Here is a 13,729-nt window from a genome sequence, read left to right on the forward strand (position 1 = left end):
CTCTGCACTGCTCCAAACTTTTTTTGGTGCACCTTTAACACATTTCTGTCGGACTTTGCATGATAAATGTGGCGCATGGTCTGGCTGAGCACCGGAACACCATTTCGGTGACAAAATTTGTGTCACGTGAAGAATAGATCAGCCACGCCACAACAGGTGCAAGTAGTTCACATTAAAAATTGTCCAAAGTCCGACAGAAAACTGGTGCAAGATCCATAGTAAATGTGCCTCAACAAGCTTATTGGGCTATACGGTGAACACCCAAAAAAAAAAAAAAATCAATTACAGAATTGATGTTTTTCCTACCGCCTCCCCCCACCACCACCGCCACCACAAAAAGTTAATAAATTTTCATCATTAGAGCATGGCGACCCCAAAATAGTTTCATTGGAAAATGCATCTCGTCTTACAAAAAAGAAGCTCTCACAAAAATAAATATTTTATAGATTACGGTACTAAATACCCATTACAATTTTTTTAAGATGGGTTTTCGCCTTTTATCTTTTTGCATAAATTTTAGGGCTAAAATTAATTGGTTCTTTTTCTTGGATGTTGGTTCCAAGGTGCTGTGCGCGCTGCATAAGGATCCTTAATGGACATTTGATGGTATTTAAAAGATTTTGGTATTTTTATTTACACCATTAAATTAATGTATAATGTATTATTGACAAAATAGTTGTGATGAAGCTCTCCAAGGGTTAACAAGCTTTGTAAAAGCTGTTATTAATAGTTTGAGGGGTGCAGATTAGAAAATAGAGTGACATATAGAGGGTTACTAATCTTACATATTTAGAAGCTCATTTAAAACAAAAATGATCCCCAAAAAGTCACTTCCGAAATCTCCTTGAAAATATGGGAAACCAATGTTCAATATAAAGACATTTTAAAAATTATGAAAACTTAAAGCAGACATATGGATAATGTTAGTTAGTAACTAAATTAGGCGGTTAAACTTGAATAGGAGATAATCTCAAAATACTTTGGCAAGTTAAAAAGTTATAACCATATAAAGTGACACCTGTCATATTAGAAAAAAATGGGGTTGAGCCTTAACGTACAAACTGGCTACTACCTATATACTACCTCTATTTTTTTTCCGTTTTGAGCTGCATTTAACTGGGCTTTTTGGCGCACGCGAATGGATTTTGGCACATCAGCGCTGGCTTTCACTCAACACAAATCGGGTTCGGGCCATCAGACGATCCGACGGATTCGGACAACGCGCGGGATTTAACATCTCAAATTGTGTCGCAAGCCATGCACTCACATGTACACCAGGAAGAAGAAGGTGAACTACGGCAGGGAAGCGACACATGCAGGATCTCGGGCGCACAATCTTGGTGAATCGTGCCGGACTTCATTTTCGTGAGACAGTACGGATCGGGGATCTCGATAGGACCGGGCAAGTAAATGTGCCCAATTATCTCCTTCCAGTGATCTGGAAAAAAACAGATTTTCAATATTATCAGTGCTACCACTATACAGGGCTGACATAATACCCTCACAATGTCACCATTGTTGTCACCACTTATTACACCCACACAATGGCCACTTCCTTTGCCATACCCCCACACTATGAACACTACCAGTATCACATAAAGCCACCACACCACTTCTATTAACATATAATACCCCCACACCACGACCAATGACATTACCATATAATACCCCCACAACATGACCACTTCCATTTCCATCTAATACCCCCAGACCATGACCACTGCCAGTACCATGTAATACCCCCAGACCATGACCACTGCCAGTATGTCATAATATCACCACACCATTACTACTATTGCCACATAATATCACCACACCATGACCATTGCCATTACCACATACCATCATCACTGTTATTAACACATAATACCCCCACAGTATGACCACTGCCAGCACTACATAATACCACCACACCATTACCACTTTAGTTACCATATAATACCTCCACCATCACCACTGCTGCTACCACATAATACCCCTATACCATAAGCACTGCTACTACCACATAATACCCCCACACCATCACCACTGCCATTACCACATAATAACATCACACTATGATGCCCCTCTGGTCACAGTATTTGTGAACTGGCACTTGGGCTATACACCACACATATTACTTGTAGCCAAACTGATTTACTCTTTATATTGCAAGACATACAGCTAAAATTTATTGTAGTCTTTACCAAAAAGGTCTGGACAGTGGAATATCTTGTGAAATACACATCGGATCAAAAAAACTAAAATATACATGTAAAATATTTTTCAAAAATCTATCCAATGATACAAAACTCGGCAACGTAAAATTTTAAGTGGGTAACCACATTTTTTATTGCAGATTCGGATTATCCAGGAAAAATTACATTGAGTTGAACTAGGTCTTTTACAATTTTGGTGACAGATGGCGCTGTAATTGCCAAAAATTATGAATTGTGTGCAAAAATGTTGAAAAGGGATATTTTGATAAATACACATCAGATCCAAAAACTGAAAATAGACGTATGCAATATTTTCTAAAAGCTATCCAATGTTATCATATCAGGGCACTTAATGTAGAGCTTTCGATATCTGACAACTTTGTAGGCAACAAGAAAAAAATCTTCACAGTGGAGAAGACTTAAGTTAATGAAGCTCTCCAGAGGCAAGGGAACTCACATTAAACAGAGAACAGGAAACTACTAGGTTGTTCCTGGGTCACTCTGGATGTAGTTTCTATATAAAAAATTAGATTCCCCCACTTGACCCAGGGGGTTTTTCGGAAATGACATCACCATCGGTCAATGAAAATGTATTTAATCGTACTGGGGGAAAAAAACGTTTGGTTTCCATTTAAGATTTTAACCCCTTATCACCGACACTAGTTTTCAGCTCAATGACCAGACTCGATTTTTCAAATCTGACATGTCTCACGATAATTGGTTATAACTTCGGAACGCTTTAACATATCCCGGTGATTTTGAGAATGTTTTCTCGTGATACATTGTACTTCATGTTATATATAAAATTTAAGTGATAAGTTTTGCGATTCGTTCTGAAAAAAAAGTGAAAATTTGGCAAAAGTTTGTAAAAATTTTTCATTTTCCAAGTTTGAAATGTTCTGCTTTCCAGACAGGAAGTAAAACTACCCAAAAAGCTTGATAATTAACATTTTACGGAATGTCTGCTTTATGTTGGGATGATATTTTATGCGTCCTGTCATTTTTCTAGGATGTTATGAGGCGCAGAACTTTAGGTGCGATTTTTCTCATTTTCATGAAAATTGCCAAAACTCACATTTTAGGGAAAACTCAGCTTCCAAGTGACTTTGTAAGGCCTAATTAATAGTAACACCCCATAAATGACCCCACTATAGAAACTTCACTGATGAAACGCACTGCAACGTTTGAGGCCCAATTCCTCCCGAGTGTACTGATACTCCATATGTGGTGGTAAACTGCTGTACGGGCGCACGGCCGAGTATAGAATGAATGGAGGCGCCATTCACAGCAGATTTGTATTGTCACATTGTACTACCTATACATTTTTTTTTTTTTTGGTAATGCAAACATATGAGGGCTTATTTTTTACGGGATGAGATACAATGTATATATAATTCATTTTGGGAGTCTAAAGCTTATTCATGAGATTTTATTAACTATTTCAAGGGGGACACAAACAAAATCATCAATTTTTATTTTGGAATTTTAGCATTTTTTTCCCCCGCTCACCGTAACATAAAAATAATATTTTATCTTTATTCTCTGGTTCACTACGATTGCGGTGATACCTCATTTATATAGTTTTTCTTATCTTTGCTCAATTTTCCTGAGCAAAACCAATATTGGAGAATATCGCATTGTTTTTACTATTGACAACTTTTTAGGGCCATAACTTCTGTATTTTTCTGTTGTCAGACCTAATTGAGGGCTTATTTTTTGCTAAAAGAGTTGTTCTTTTCAGTCGTATCATATTAGGGAACGTAGCTTTTTTTTATCACTTTTTAGAACATTTTTTGTGATGGTGTTTGATGAAAAATTGTATATTACGGGAAGTTTTTCGTAGGTTTTTTTTTCGTCGTTCACCGAGCGGGTTCAATATTGATTTATATTTATTGTACAGATTAATGCAGACGCGGTGATACCAAATATGTACATTTTTTGTGTGTTTTTGTGTTTTATATACTGTATTTGCATTATATGTGTAACTGGGGAGATTATGGGACTTTATTTTATTTATTTAATTAATTATTATTATAATATGATTTCATCTTTTTTTTTTTTACTTTTTTACACTTGTATTGCAGTGTATAGTGTAAGTAACTGACCCGGGGGCAGCGGCAGGAGGGATCGGATCTCCTGGTAAGCTCACCGGGGGGGTCCGATCCACGTGGGACACACTTGACCGCGGCGTGTAAGGGGTTAAACACCCGGGATCTGAGTTTTTCCGATCCTGGGTGTTACTGCCGGGTCTGGGCTGTTATATCACAGCCCGACACCGGCACTATACTGACCCGATGTCCCGAAATCTTCTTCTGACGCGGTGCCGTAGAAAGGCGTCGCGTCAGAAGAAGTACCCTTAATGACCGACGTAGATTCCGGATAGGGCGGTCATTAAGGGGTTAAAACTGCCTCCAGGCCGAGTTTGGTATCATTGGATAGATTTTTGAAAAATATTTGACATAGGCTGCATTCAGACAGCTATTGGGGGAGGTATATACGGCTGACGTATATACGTCAGATATACGTCCCCCATAGGCCGATAATGGGCAGACAGCGCCGTACCATCCATTCCGTAGCCGGGGAAAAGATATGATATGTCCTATCTTTCCCCGGAATACCACGCGCCGACACACGTTCGTCTGAATTTAGCCATATACATTATATTTTCAGGTTTTTTTAATACGATGTATATTTTACAAGATATTCCACCGTCGTGACCTTTTTGTTAAAACCTGTATATATTTACAATATATTACATACACACATACATATATATACACACATAGTTGCACACAGACTATTTGAACACAAATATACAGGATCTTAAGAAATGCTGAATACGTAAATACATGCATATAGGCATAGAACGCATTTGTATAGTATATGTACACAAAGACAGGTTTACACACAAACTTTATCTGTACTCTCATGTTGCCACTTACACACCCTCCCCCTGCTCCTCTCTCTCGGTGCACAGGATTCAGTACAGCGACTTCCAGGGCAGATGCAGAGCCTGCACAGAGTTCAAATGCAAATCATATAGCCTGCCCTAATGCTGGCCCTGGTGACAGGTCCTCATTAACCCTGTTCATTCACAACCTATGCTTTGCTTTCCTGTTAAATCAGAAATTTAAAAAAGCTAAATATTGTTCTTTCCAGCAGCTTGGACGGGTATTGTTCTGTAGACTTAAAACCTTTCAGTTCAGCTTCCTACAGGCTCATGATATAAATCAGTGATGGTGAACCTTTTGGAGACAAAGTGCCCAAACTACAGTCAAAACCCACTTATATGTTGCAAAGTGCTAATACGACAATTTAAGCAGTATCTTATTGATTCCTGCTGTATCACAGGTCTTGATCGTATTGGCGTCCTCAGTTCAATACAGTAGAAAGATGATGGGGAATTTTGATTGTAGCTTCCCTCCAGGGTCCCCTGAAAAGGAAAAATAAGGGGACCCAGAGCAGGAGCTCCAATGATAATCCATCTCTGTCCATACCTTCTTTCTCCTTCTGTAGTCCTGGCAGCCAAGGATGTCGCTTTAAAATAGCGCTAAGCACATCCTGGGATGTATTGGACCATTGCAGGAAGCCTTGAGTTCTATCTGGCAAACTATGAGTTTGGGTGGAGGCCTGGGTGCCCACAAAAAGGGCTCTGAGTGCCACCTCTGGCACCCGTGCTAAAGATACGCCACCACTGATATAAATGATTATTTTCTGGGTGATAATACACAAAGTTAAAGTAGGTGAGTCCATGCTCCAGTCTAACCATAGTTGCTTCAGTTTTAGACTGACATGTTGGGGCAATTGTGTTGTTACACCTGCTACCAGCTCTCTTGGAATATCTCGAGGACTAGAGTTACAAATACATCTGTTTCTAAAGCAGTTAGACATCTGGAACTGTTTATTCTCCCCATAGTATAGCTATCCAGCTTGGCTTTTGAGTGTTTTTAGTTTTTTGGAACAAAACACTATCAATGCTGGGTAACTGTTGTGTAATCTAGGACCGACCTGTGTTAGATTTGATGCCTTCTAAGGAAATTAAGCATGTTGCCAAATGGCACATTCACACCACTATACTAACCTATTACTTTTACAAGAGCGTCATAGTACTACATAGTTTAAAGACCTACATATTCCAATTTCCCTTTCTCTAGTATGGTCTATAGAAACAGGAAATAACAAAAAATTATTTTTCCAAAATAATAAAGCCATGACATCAATTTCAATTATTTTTGGCTTAGTTGTATATTACAAGTACGCTATATTATATTTTTTTTGTGTTTTTAATACTTTTTTTCCCAGTATAATTTAAAAGAACCTAAGAAGTGCCAGGGCATAGGGAAAAAGTATTATTATTTTATTCTTGCTTTTACAATATGATATTTTAAATATTTAATCAAGTTACCAAAACCGTCCATGGGTTTTCTTTAAAGCAGTTACAGCCTTTTATTCCAACTTATTGCCATTCGAATATATGGGTAGAAATGACTCTGCCTGGACTACTGGGCCAATGCCTCTCATTAGACCCTGAAGGGACAACATAATTGTCTAATTTGGACACATATATGGACAACAAATGCAATGATATCCAGTTCTTCTTACTGTCAAGCTGTCTGACAAGACTAGTGTTGGCCTAACTGGCTACGAGACTACTGACATCCACAGACTTTAGCATCTGTTTACAAACAATATTATTTTTGGTGATGTACATTACTGTAATCCTCCCAGTACATGTGCAATGCAAGAAGGACACAAAAAGCAGGATCTGCTACTGTGTTTGTTTGCAAAGCATGCTGTGGGTGCATACAACCCATCCGACAAGAGATGGTTATTCTGACTTAGCATAATATATACAGTATACTGTGTGAATAGCAAACACCTTCATCACTGCACAATGTGTTGATCATACAGTAGAACATCAGATGTTGTAAAGTTATGTCATCCAAGGCATACTGGAAGATTTTAATACAAAAGTATTTCACCTGACATATGTGACTAACAAATAAAGGCTTCTAGTGATCACCTTCGGATGTACTTAATGCAACTTTTTTATATGTTTTGCAGCAGATTTACTAATCCTGTTTTAAAATGTAGACAGGAAGACTATAAATACACTAAATTTATTGCAGTGGCTGATGCTGTTCAATACATGTGGATGAGCGTTAGACCGTCTAACCTAAGTTTATACCACTTATTAGTTGGCTTACTGTGGACATAATTCTGGAATACACAGAGCCGCATTTGCTATGAGGCGGTTTGCTATGATGACGGTTGATGATTTGTTTTGCCTTGTGTTGGCACTAGGTTTCAAAACACAATGGGGCAAATTTACTTACCCGGTCCTGCGGAGTTCACGAAAGTGCATTGTCCAACGATAATGCATTGTCGAGCGATTCACTAAGATCCGTTCCATAGAACTGATAGAAAAATAAACTGTAAAAATAAAAAAAAACACAAGCCATATGAATTATTTGCTGAAAGTCGACAACTCCTTTAAGGTGTACCTGTCACCAGAAATGTCATTTTCAGCTGGCGTCAGTTTCCAATAGCCTATGCTGTGCTGATTTTAAAAATGCCTTTGACATAATTCTGAATTATTTCAGTAGTTTATAATAGTTTATTTCACATTACCTGGCTCTCTGTTAGCAGCATGTGGTGTAGGGAACTGCTGCAGAATTCTATGGTTATGTACCTGTTTCTCCCCATGTATTTTCCTCTCTTCCACACCATTCCCTTCCCTGCTCAATGCACATGACACATGTGAAATAAACTTATGTAAAAACTCAGAATGCAGATAAAGGCAAATCACCATAGGCCAACGGTGGCAAACCTATTGCACGGGTGCCAGAGGAGCCTTTCTGTGGGCACTTGGGCCATCGCCCCAGCACACCAGACAGGACTCAAAGAATGTTCCTTCAGTTCCAAGCCACTTAAAAGATACTGCTTTCAGTCATTTTTGGTTCTTAGGCCCGTTCCACACTTGCGAGTGTGATGCGATGAACTCGCAACACACTCGCAACGCCTGCACACCGAGAGTGAACTGACATGCTGAGTTCACTCCTGGTGTGCAGCGTACGGGCCGTGCGTTCCCGGCAGCATGCGTTGAGAGTGTGATGCGAGTTCATTGCATCACACTCGCGAGTGTGGAACGGGCCTTACTTCTCTACTTATCTTTGGAGGACCTCCTGCTGGACCCACGATTCTCAGAGAGACACTAGAAAGAAGCTAAAATGAAGCAAATTTTTCATCTTTCTACTGTGTTGCTGTCTTCAGGAGGCCAATATGATTGAAAGTTGGTTAAGAACAGGGAGCAATAATTTACTGCTTTAACTTTTGATTGGCACCTCACAATAAATAAGGGGGGTTTGGGTTGCAGTTTGGGCACTCGGTCGCTAAAAGGTTCGCTATCACTGGCATAGGCTATTGGAACTTGTCACCAGCTAAAAATGTTAAATGAACAAGTCTGGCTTGTATGGAAGATTTAATAGTGGAAAGCCTCTTTAGCCCCTTTATGATGAGGCATAAAAAGGTTTTAATGACTGGATATTTTTATCAAAAGTTTGGGCTATAACTCAAGTTTTTGTGTGTGCTACCTTAAAAATGCTTAAAAATACACATACAGCACATACGTATAACAGTACTGCAAGCTAATCTAGACTAAGGTGGACACACTATCAACCACCCAGTACTAGCTACCATGTGCTAGATATGGGTGCTCAGATCCATAGCCCCAAATGTAAACAATGTTCAACTAAGTAATACATATATGTATTATAACACATATGCCAATCAATACAAGCAGACACTTCACACAGAACACATCAGGGGTCTCTTGTATATTGATTCAGTACAATCAGTGTGTCTGTCTTTTTACTTTTTGCCTGTGCAGACTTGTCCTTTTTGCTTCCAACCTTTTTATTGTGATACATAGGGCTAGTTACAGGAGTTAAATGATTTGGGGTTAAAGTTACAAAAAGTGTATAAAAATGATTTTTTTTTGTAATGTCTAATATGTGTATATGACCCGAGTCACTTGCTGTCAAGGGACACTAGGGAGAATTTATATAGCACAATATTTTAAATGCTTTTTAGTAAATGTGAGCACAATCTCCCCCAGGTCGAACCCTTGCTTCACATTCACGTCCCTTATCCACCGTGTGTAAGTGCTGTTTGGGTCAGTCAGTCAGGGAAACTGGTGGGGATGGGGAGATTTTCATGCCTTCTCCGCCAGTGGTGTGTCGGAATCAAGTTGCAATGTTGCAATGCCCCATTCCTTACCTCAACTTTACTGACATGCTGGTTTGGACATAGGGTTTTTGCCACTTTCTGGTGCTAAAAGAATCTTACTGGCCTTTTCCAAAATCACATAAAAACTGCAGAGACTTATTATAAGTGTAAGGCCTCCTCCACAAACTGGCCAAAGTTTAACCTTTTGATAGCACAGTCATTAACCCTGTCTAGAAACAACTCAAGGTCTACGCCCTTTCTATAGCGAGCAGTTGTCTGCTATTTCATGCAGCAGCTACTACAGTTAATAACTGGGAACAGTGATGGTTATTTTTTTAGGTGCCATCTTAGCCCTGATTTTTCCCCTATGATGAAACATATCAGAACTATAGCTTTTTTTGTCACCCATAAAAATTTTCAGGAAGTTATCAAAAGGCTGTAGAGTTCTCAGAATACTATTAATGGAGACATCAGCTCCAGCAGATTACAAATTTCACAGCTCCATACACTAAAGCAGTGGTCCCCAAACTACGACTTGTTTTATCTGGCCTCCGCTGCATCCAGGGCATGGAGTGCCAGCGGCTCCTGCTGAGGCCCCTGGCAGGTCGCGGCTGTCGGCAGGAGCCTCCGTCTGTCCGGACAGATAGCTCCTGCCCGTCACTGTATAGTGCTCGATGTGGCCGATCGAGCCCTATTACTGCAGGTGGAGCGATGTGGCCGGAAGACAACCCCGACGCACATGGCTCCTTGAACCTGGATGCGCGGCCGCGTGATGACGTCATCACGCGGCCGTGCACCCCTTCCTGTTCGGCAGCAGCCAGAAGAAAGAATATGCGGGAGCCACTACCAGGGGTGAGTATAGGTTTTTTGTTTTTTTTTAACCAGGAGCAAATAGATTGTTGCAGCCGTGGTATATAAAAAAAAATAATTAATTATGGGTGAATTATATAAAATGATTAATGATGGAGGGGCATCAGAAAATAATTAATGGTGGAGGGGCATCAGAAAATAATTAATGATGCAGGGGGGGGCATCAGAAAATAATTAATGGTGGGGGGCAGCATAGGAAATAATTAATGGTGGGGGGCAGCATAGTAAATAATTTATGGTGGAGGGGCAGCATAAAAAATAATTAATGGTGGGGGGCAACATAGGAAATAATTTGTGGTGAAGGGGCAGCATAGGAAATAATTAATGGTGGGGGGAAGCATAGGAAATAATTAATGATGGAGGGGCAGCATATGAAATAATTAATGGTGGAGGGGCAGCATATGAAATAATTAATGGTGGGGGCAGCATATGAAATAATTAATGGTGGGGTGGGCAGCATAGGAAATAATTAATGGTGGGGGGGCATAGGAAATAATTATGAGGGGCAGTCTAGTAATTAATGGGAGGGGAAGGCAGCATTATTCAGTAATTAATGGAGAGGGGTCCCCGTATATATTTCAAAATTAACTGACCCAATTAATTTATTAATTGGGCCAATATATAAAATAGTTCACAAGGGGGTGCAGTATATTAAATAATTCATTGAGGGAGGCCCAGTGTATTACGGGTGCGGTCACATGTCCCGCTATTCATTTTTAAACTTTTGCCCGGCCCTCCAACGGTCTGAGAGGGACAGTGAACGGCCCCCTATGTAAAAAGTTTGGGGACCCCTGCACTAAAGTATAAACAGTTAATACATGTCAATGCAGAGATTTCCAAACATTTTTGGAAAGATTGGATTTTTTCTTTTTTCAAATTATTAAAATAGAACAAAGCAATATATATTTGGTACATCCAAAACTGTACTGAACAAAAACAATAGGGGATGTGTCAATTGGACAACAAGGTGAAAACCATAAAATCAAAGCCTTTAAGGAAAAAGGCAATTTAACTGCAGTTGGAATTTTTCTCTAGCTTCCCAGTACAAAGCATTCAATGGTGTTACTAGGATGTACAATTATTTTTGATGAACTCTATCTTTTTGTAAATGGAATAATTAAAAATTTGGCTTTTGAAAGGAGATTAGAAACGGAGATGTGAAAACCAAAAAGGACTATGTTAAATTAGATCAGTCTATTTGTTACGGATTAGGAGCAAAGCTAAAATCTGTATAAACAGAACCATAAGATGATGATTTTAGTGCCAATAATGATCAGAAAAAAATTTGAATCAGATGAGCTACTTGTAAGTTTAGTTGCACAGCTTCTCTTACTTTTAGATTGTCATTTGTATGGCTATATCTAAGGCTGAATTAACTTTGAAAGCCTTTGTAGGCATATATCAACTTTCAACATGAACTAAGCTATTAACTCTATTAACAACCTCTCAAGTGATTAGACTCCCCACTGGATCTATTTGTACTACACAAAGAATGAACAGTGGAGTAGACTGCAAGAGCTCTTTCACACACACATATTGTGAAGACTATTTACAAACTCTCACAGGCTTGAAACAGCACGTGGTTAAGCAGACGGGTGTCTGTCAAATCTCTGCCATTATATTCAGAATGACTTCACAAATGCATCATGTGGGATCATATGATATCATATGTGATTGGGATTCACTCAATGTATTTGTCCACCAGAGGCACTGTTTTTATAACATGATGTTAAGGTTATTTGTATGAAACCATGGGGCTCATTTATCATTAGACGGCTCCTTGGGACAGTTATATGTCTGTCGTTGGAGCTCCGTTATACGTCAGTTTCTTTAAAGTGGTTTAGCCTTTTAATAAATGTTCTTATGCTCTTTCTGACTGGGATTTTTCTTTCAAAAAGTAGCAAAATGAACAAAAGTCCCAGTAAGGGACTGGGGTGAGTATAGTCAAGAATATGGCTTTGCACAGCATTGTACTAGCAGTAGTTCTATGTTTATGCCAGTATAGTGAAGTGGGGGATATAGTCCTGTGCCACTTTTTAGCAGAGAAAATTCACAAAAAACCTCAATGCAACTTTGTAAAGACTTTTTTGGCCATATGTTTAGTGATACAAATTTATATAAACCCCTTAAAGAGAACCCGTCATGCAAAATAACCCCCCTAAACTAAATATATTTTCATAAACTGCCATTAGAGAGCATTGCCTCTATCCCTTCATTGTCCCTCTACATGCCTGTAAAGCTAAGCAATGAGGTCCTAAAGCTGTATGCAAATGGCCTGTGAAATGTCCAATGAGGCATTAGCATATTCAAGCTGTCCACTCTATTCATGAGTGGGAGGCACAGCCACACCCCCAGTGCTTGACTGACAGCCTGTATAATGATGTGAGGCTGTATAATGATGTGCTTCCTGGTGCTGGTGGCCACGCCCCCTGCAGCCTGTGTGTGCATGTGTGTGTGTTTAGGAGAGATACAGCAGCTCCAGGCAGCCATGTTACAGCAGAACATGTCAGATTCATGTGTAGCTGATGTCTGTGTCTCTCACCTGTATATTAGGAGGATGCAGCATGTCAGCAGGTACAGCACACACACACTAGCCATGCTTTACTATACATTACACACAGACATGAGCAGGGGGAGGAGAGGGGAGGGGTAACAGGGGTGACATCACTGCCTCTGACCATGTGACCAGCCTCATTTACATGATAAAAAATAGATGATTTTACAATGATTAATGTATGAAATAACTAGATAAAGCCTGGGATGGGATCCTTGTGAGCTGCTCCAACAGGTAGAGGTGACAGGACTAGTGACACAGACCTGATGACAGGTGTCCTTTAAGGACGCAGCCAGTCTTTTTTTTTTTTGGTTGTTTTTTTTAACAAAAGTTTATTTATGTCAACATTGTTACAAAAGAAGAAATATCACATAGCAGCAGTGCATTCTTAACACAAAACAAGTGAACATATTATGGTATCCATTTAAGGAAACGTTGCCTAATACATAAAGTATAACTAATTGTTTTTCGTGCGATACCTGCCAGTTTATAGCTTTATAGCCAGTTTATAGCTTAAGGCTCAGCCCCATTTTTTGTATTCTTTATACTTTATATGGTTATAACTTCATTATGTACTTCATTTTAGTGGTAAATTGTGGCTGATAATTTTTGCGTTTATTTTCAAAAAAAAGAAAAAAAATGGTGATTTAAAAAAAAAATTTGCCTTTTCGAAATTCAAATTCATTGCATTTTCAGGCAGATAGATTTACCACTTAAATACGTTGCTGAATAATATTTCCCATATGTCAACTTTACATTTTCTGAATTTTTGAAATGTCTGGATAATTTATTTCGATTTTCCGTATTTTGAGAATTGAAATTTTACATATTCAACATCAAAAACCCCCTATATAATCAATCCATTTTCAAATATGCACCC

At 39.1% G+C, this 13,729-nt stretch overlaps 1 long non-coding RNA gene across 1 annotated transcript in view; it reads right to left on the bottom strand.

Annotated features, from left to right (window-relative positions):
- LOC140133008 (uncharacterized) overlaps positions 1 to 13,729 on the bottom strand; it is a 40,005-nt gene that overhangs the window by 8,939 nt on the left and 17,337 nt on the right. Inside the window, exons 3-4 of the long non-coding RNA XR_011855771.1 lie at positions 7,535 to 7,631; positions 1,268 to 1,438 (exon numbers count right to left, since the gene is read on the bottom strand). This is a non-coding gene — a long non-coding RNA (uncharacterized lncRNA). The remainder of the gene's footprint in view (positions 1 to 1,267; positions 1,439 to 7,534; positions 7,632 to 13,729) is intronic.

The sequence above is a fragment of the Engystomops pustulosus genome, chromosome 5, assembly GCF_040894005.1.
Source record: "Engystomops pustulosus chromosome 5, aEngPut4.maternal, whole genome shotgun sequence".
NCBI classification, from domain to species: Eukaryota; Metazoa; Chordata; class Amphibia; order Anura; family Leptodactylidae; genus Engystomops; species Engystomops pustulosus.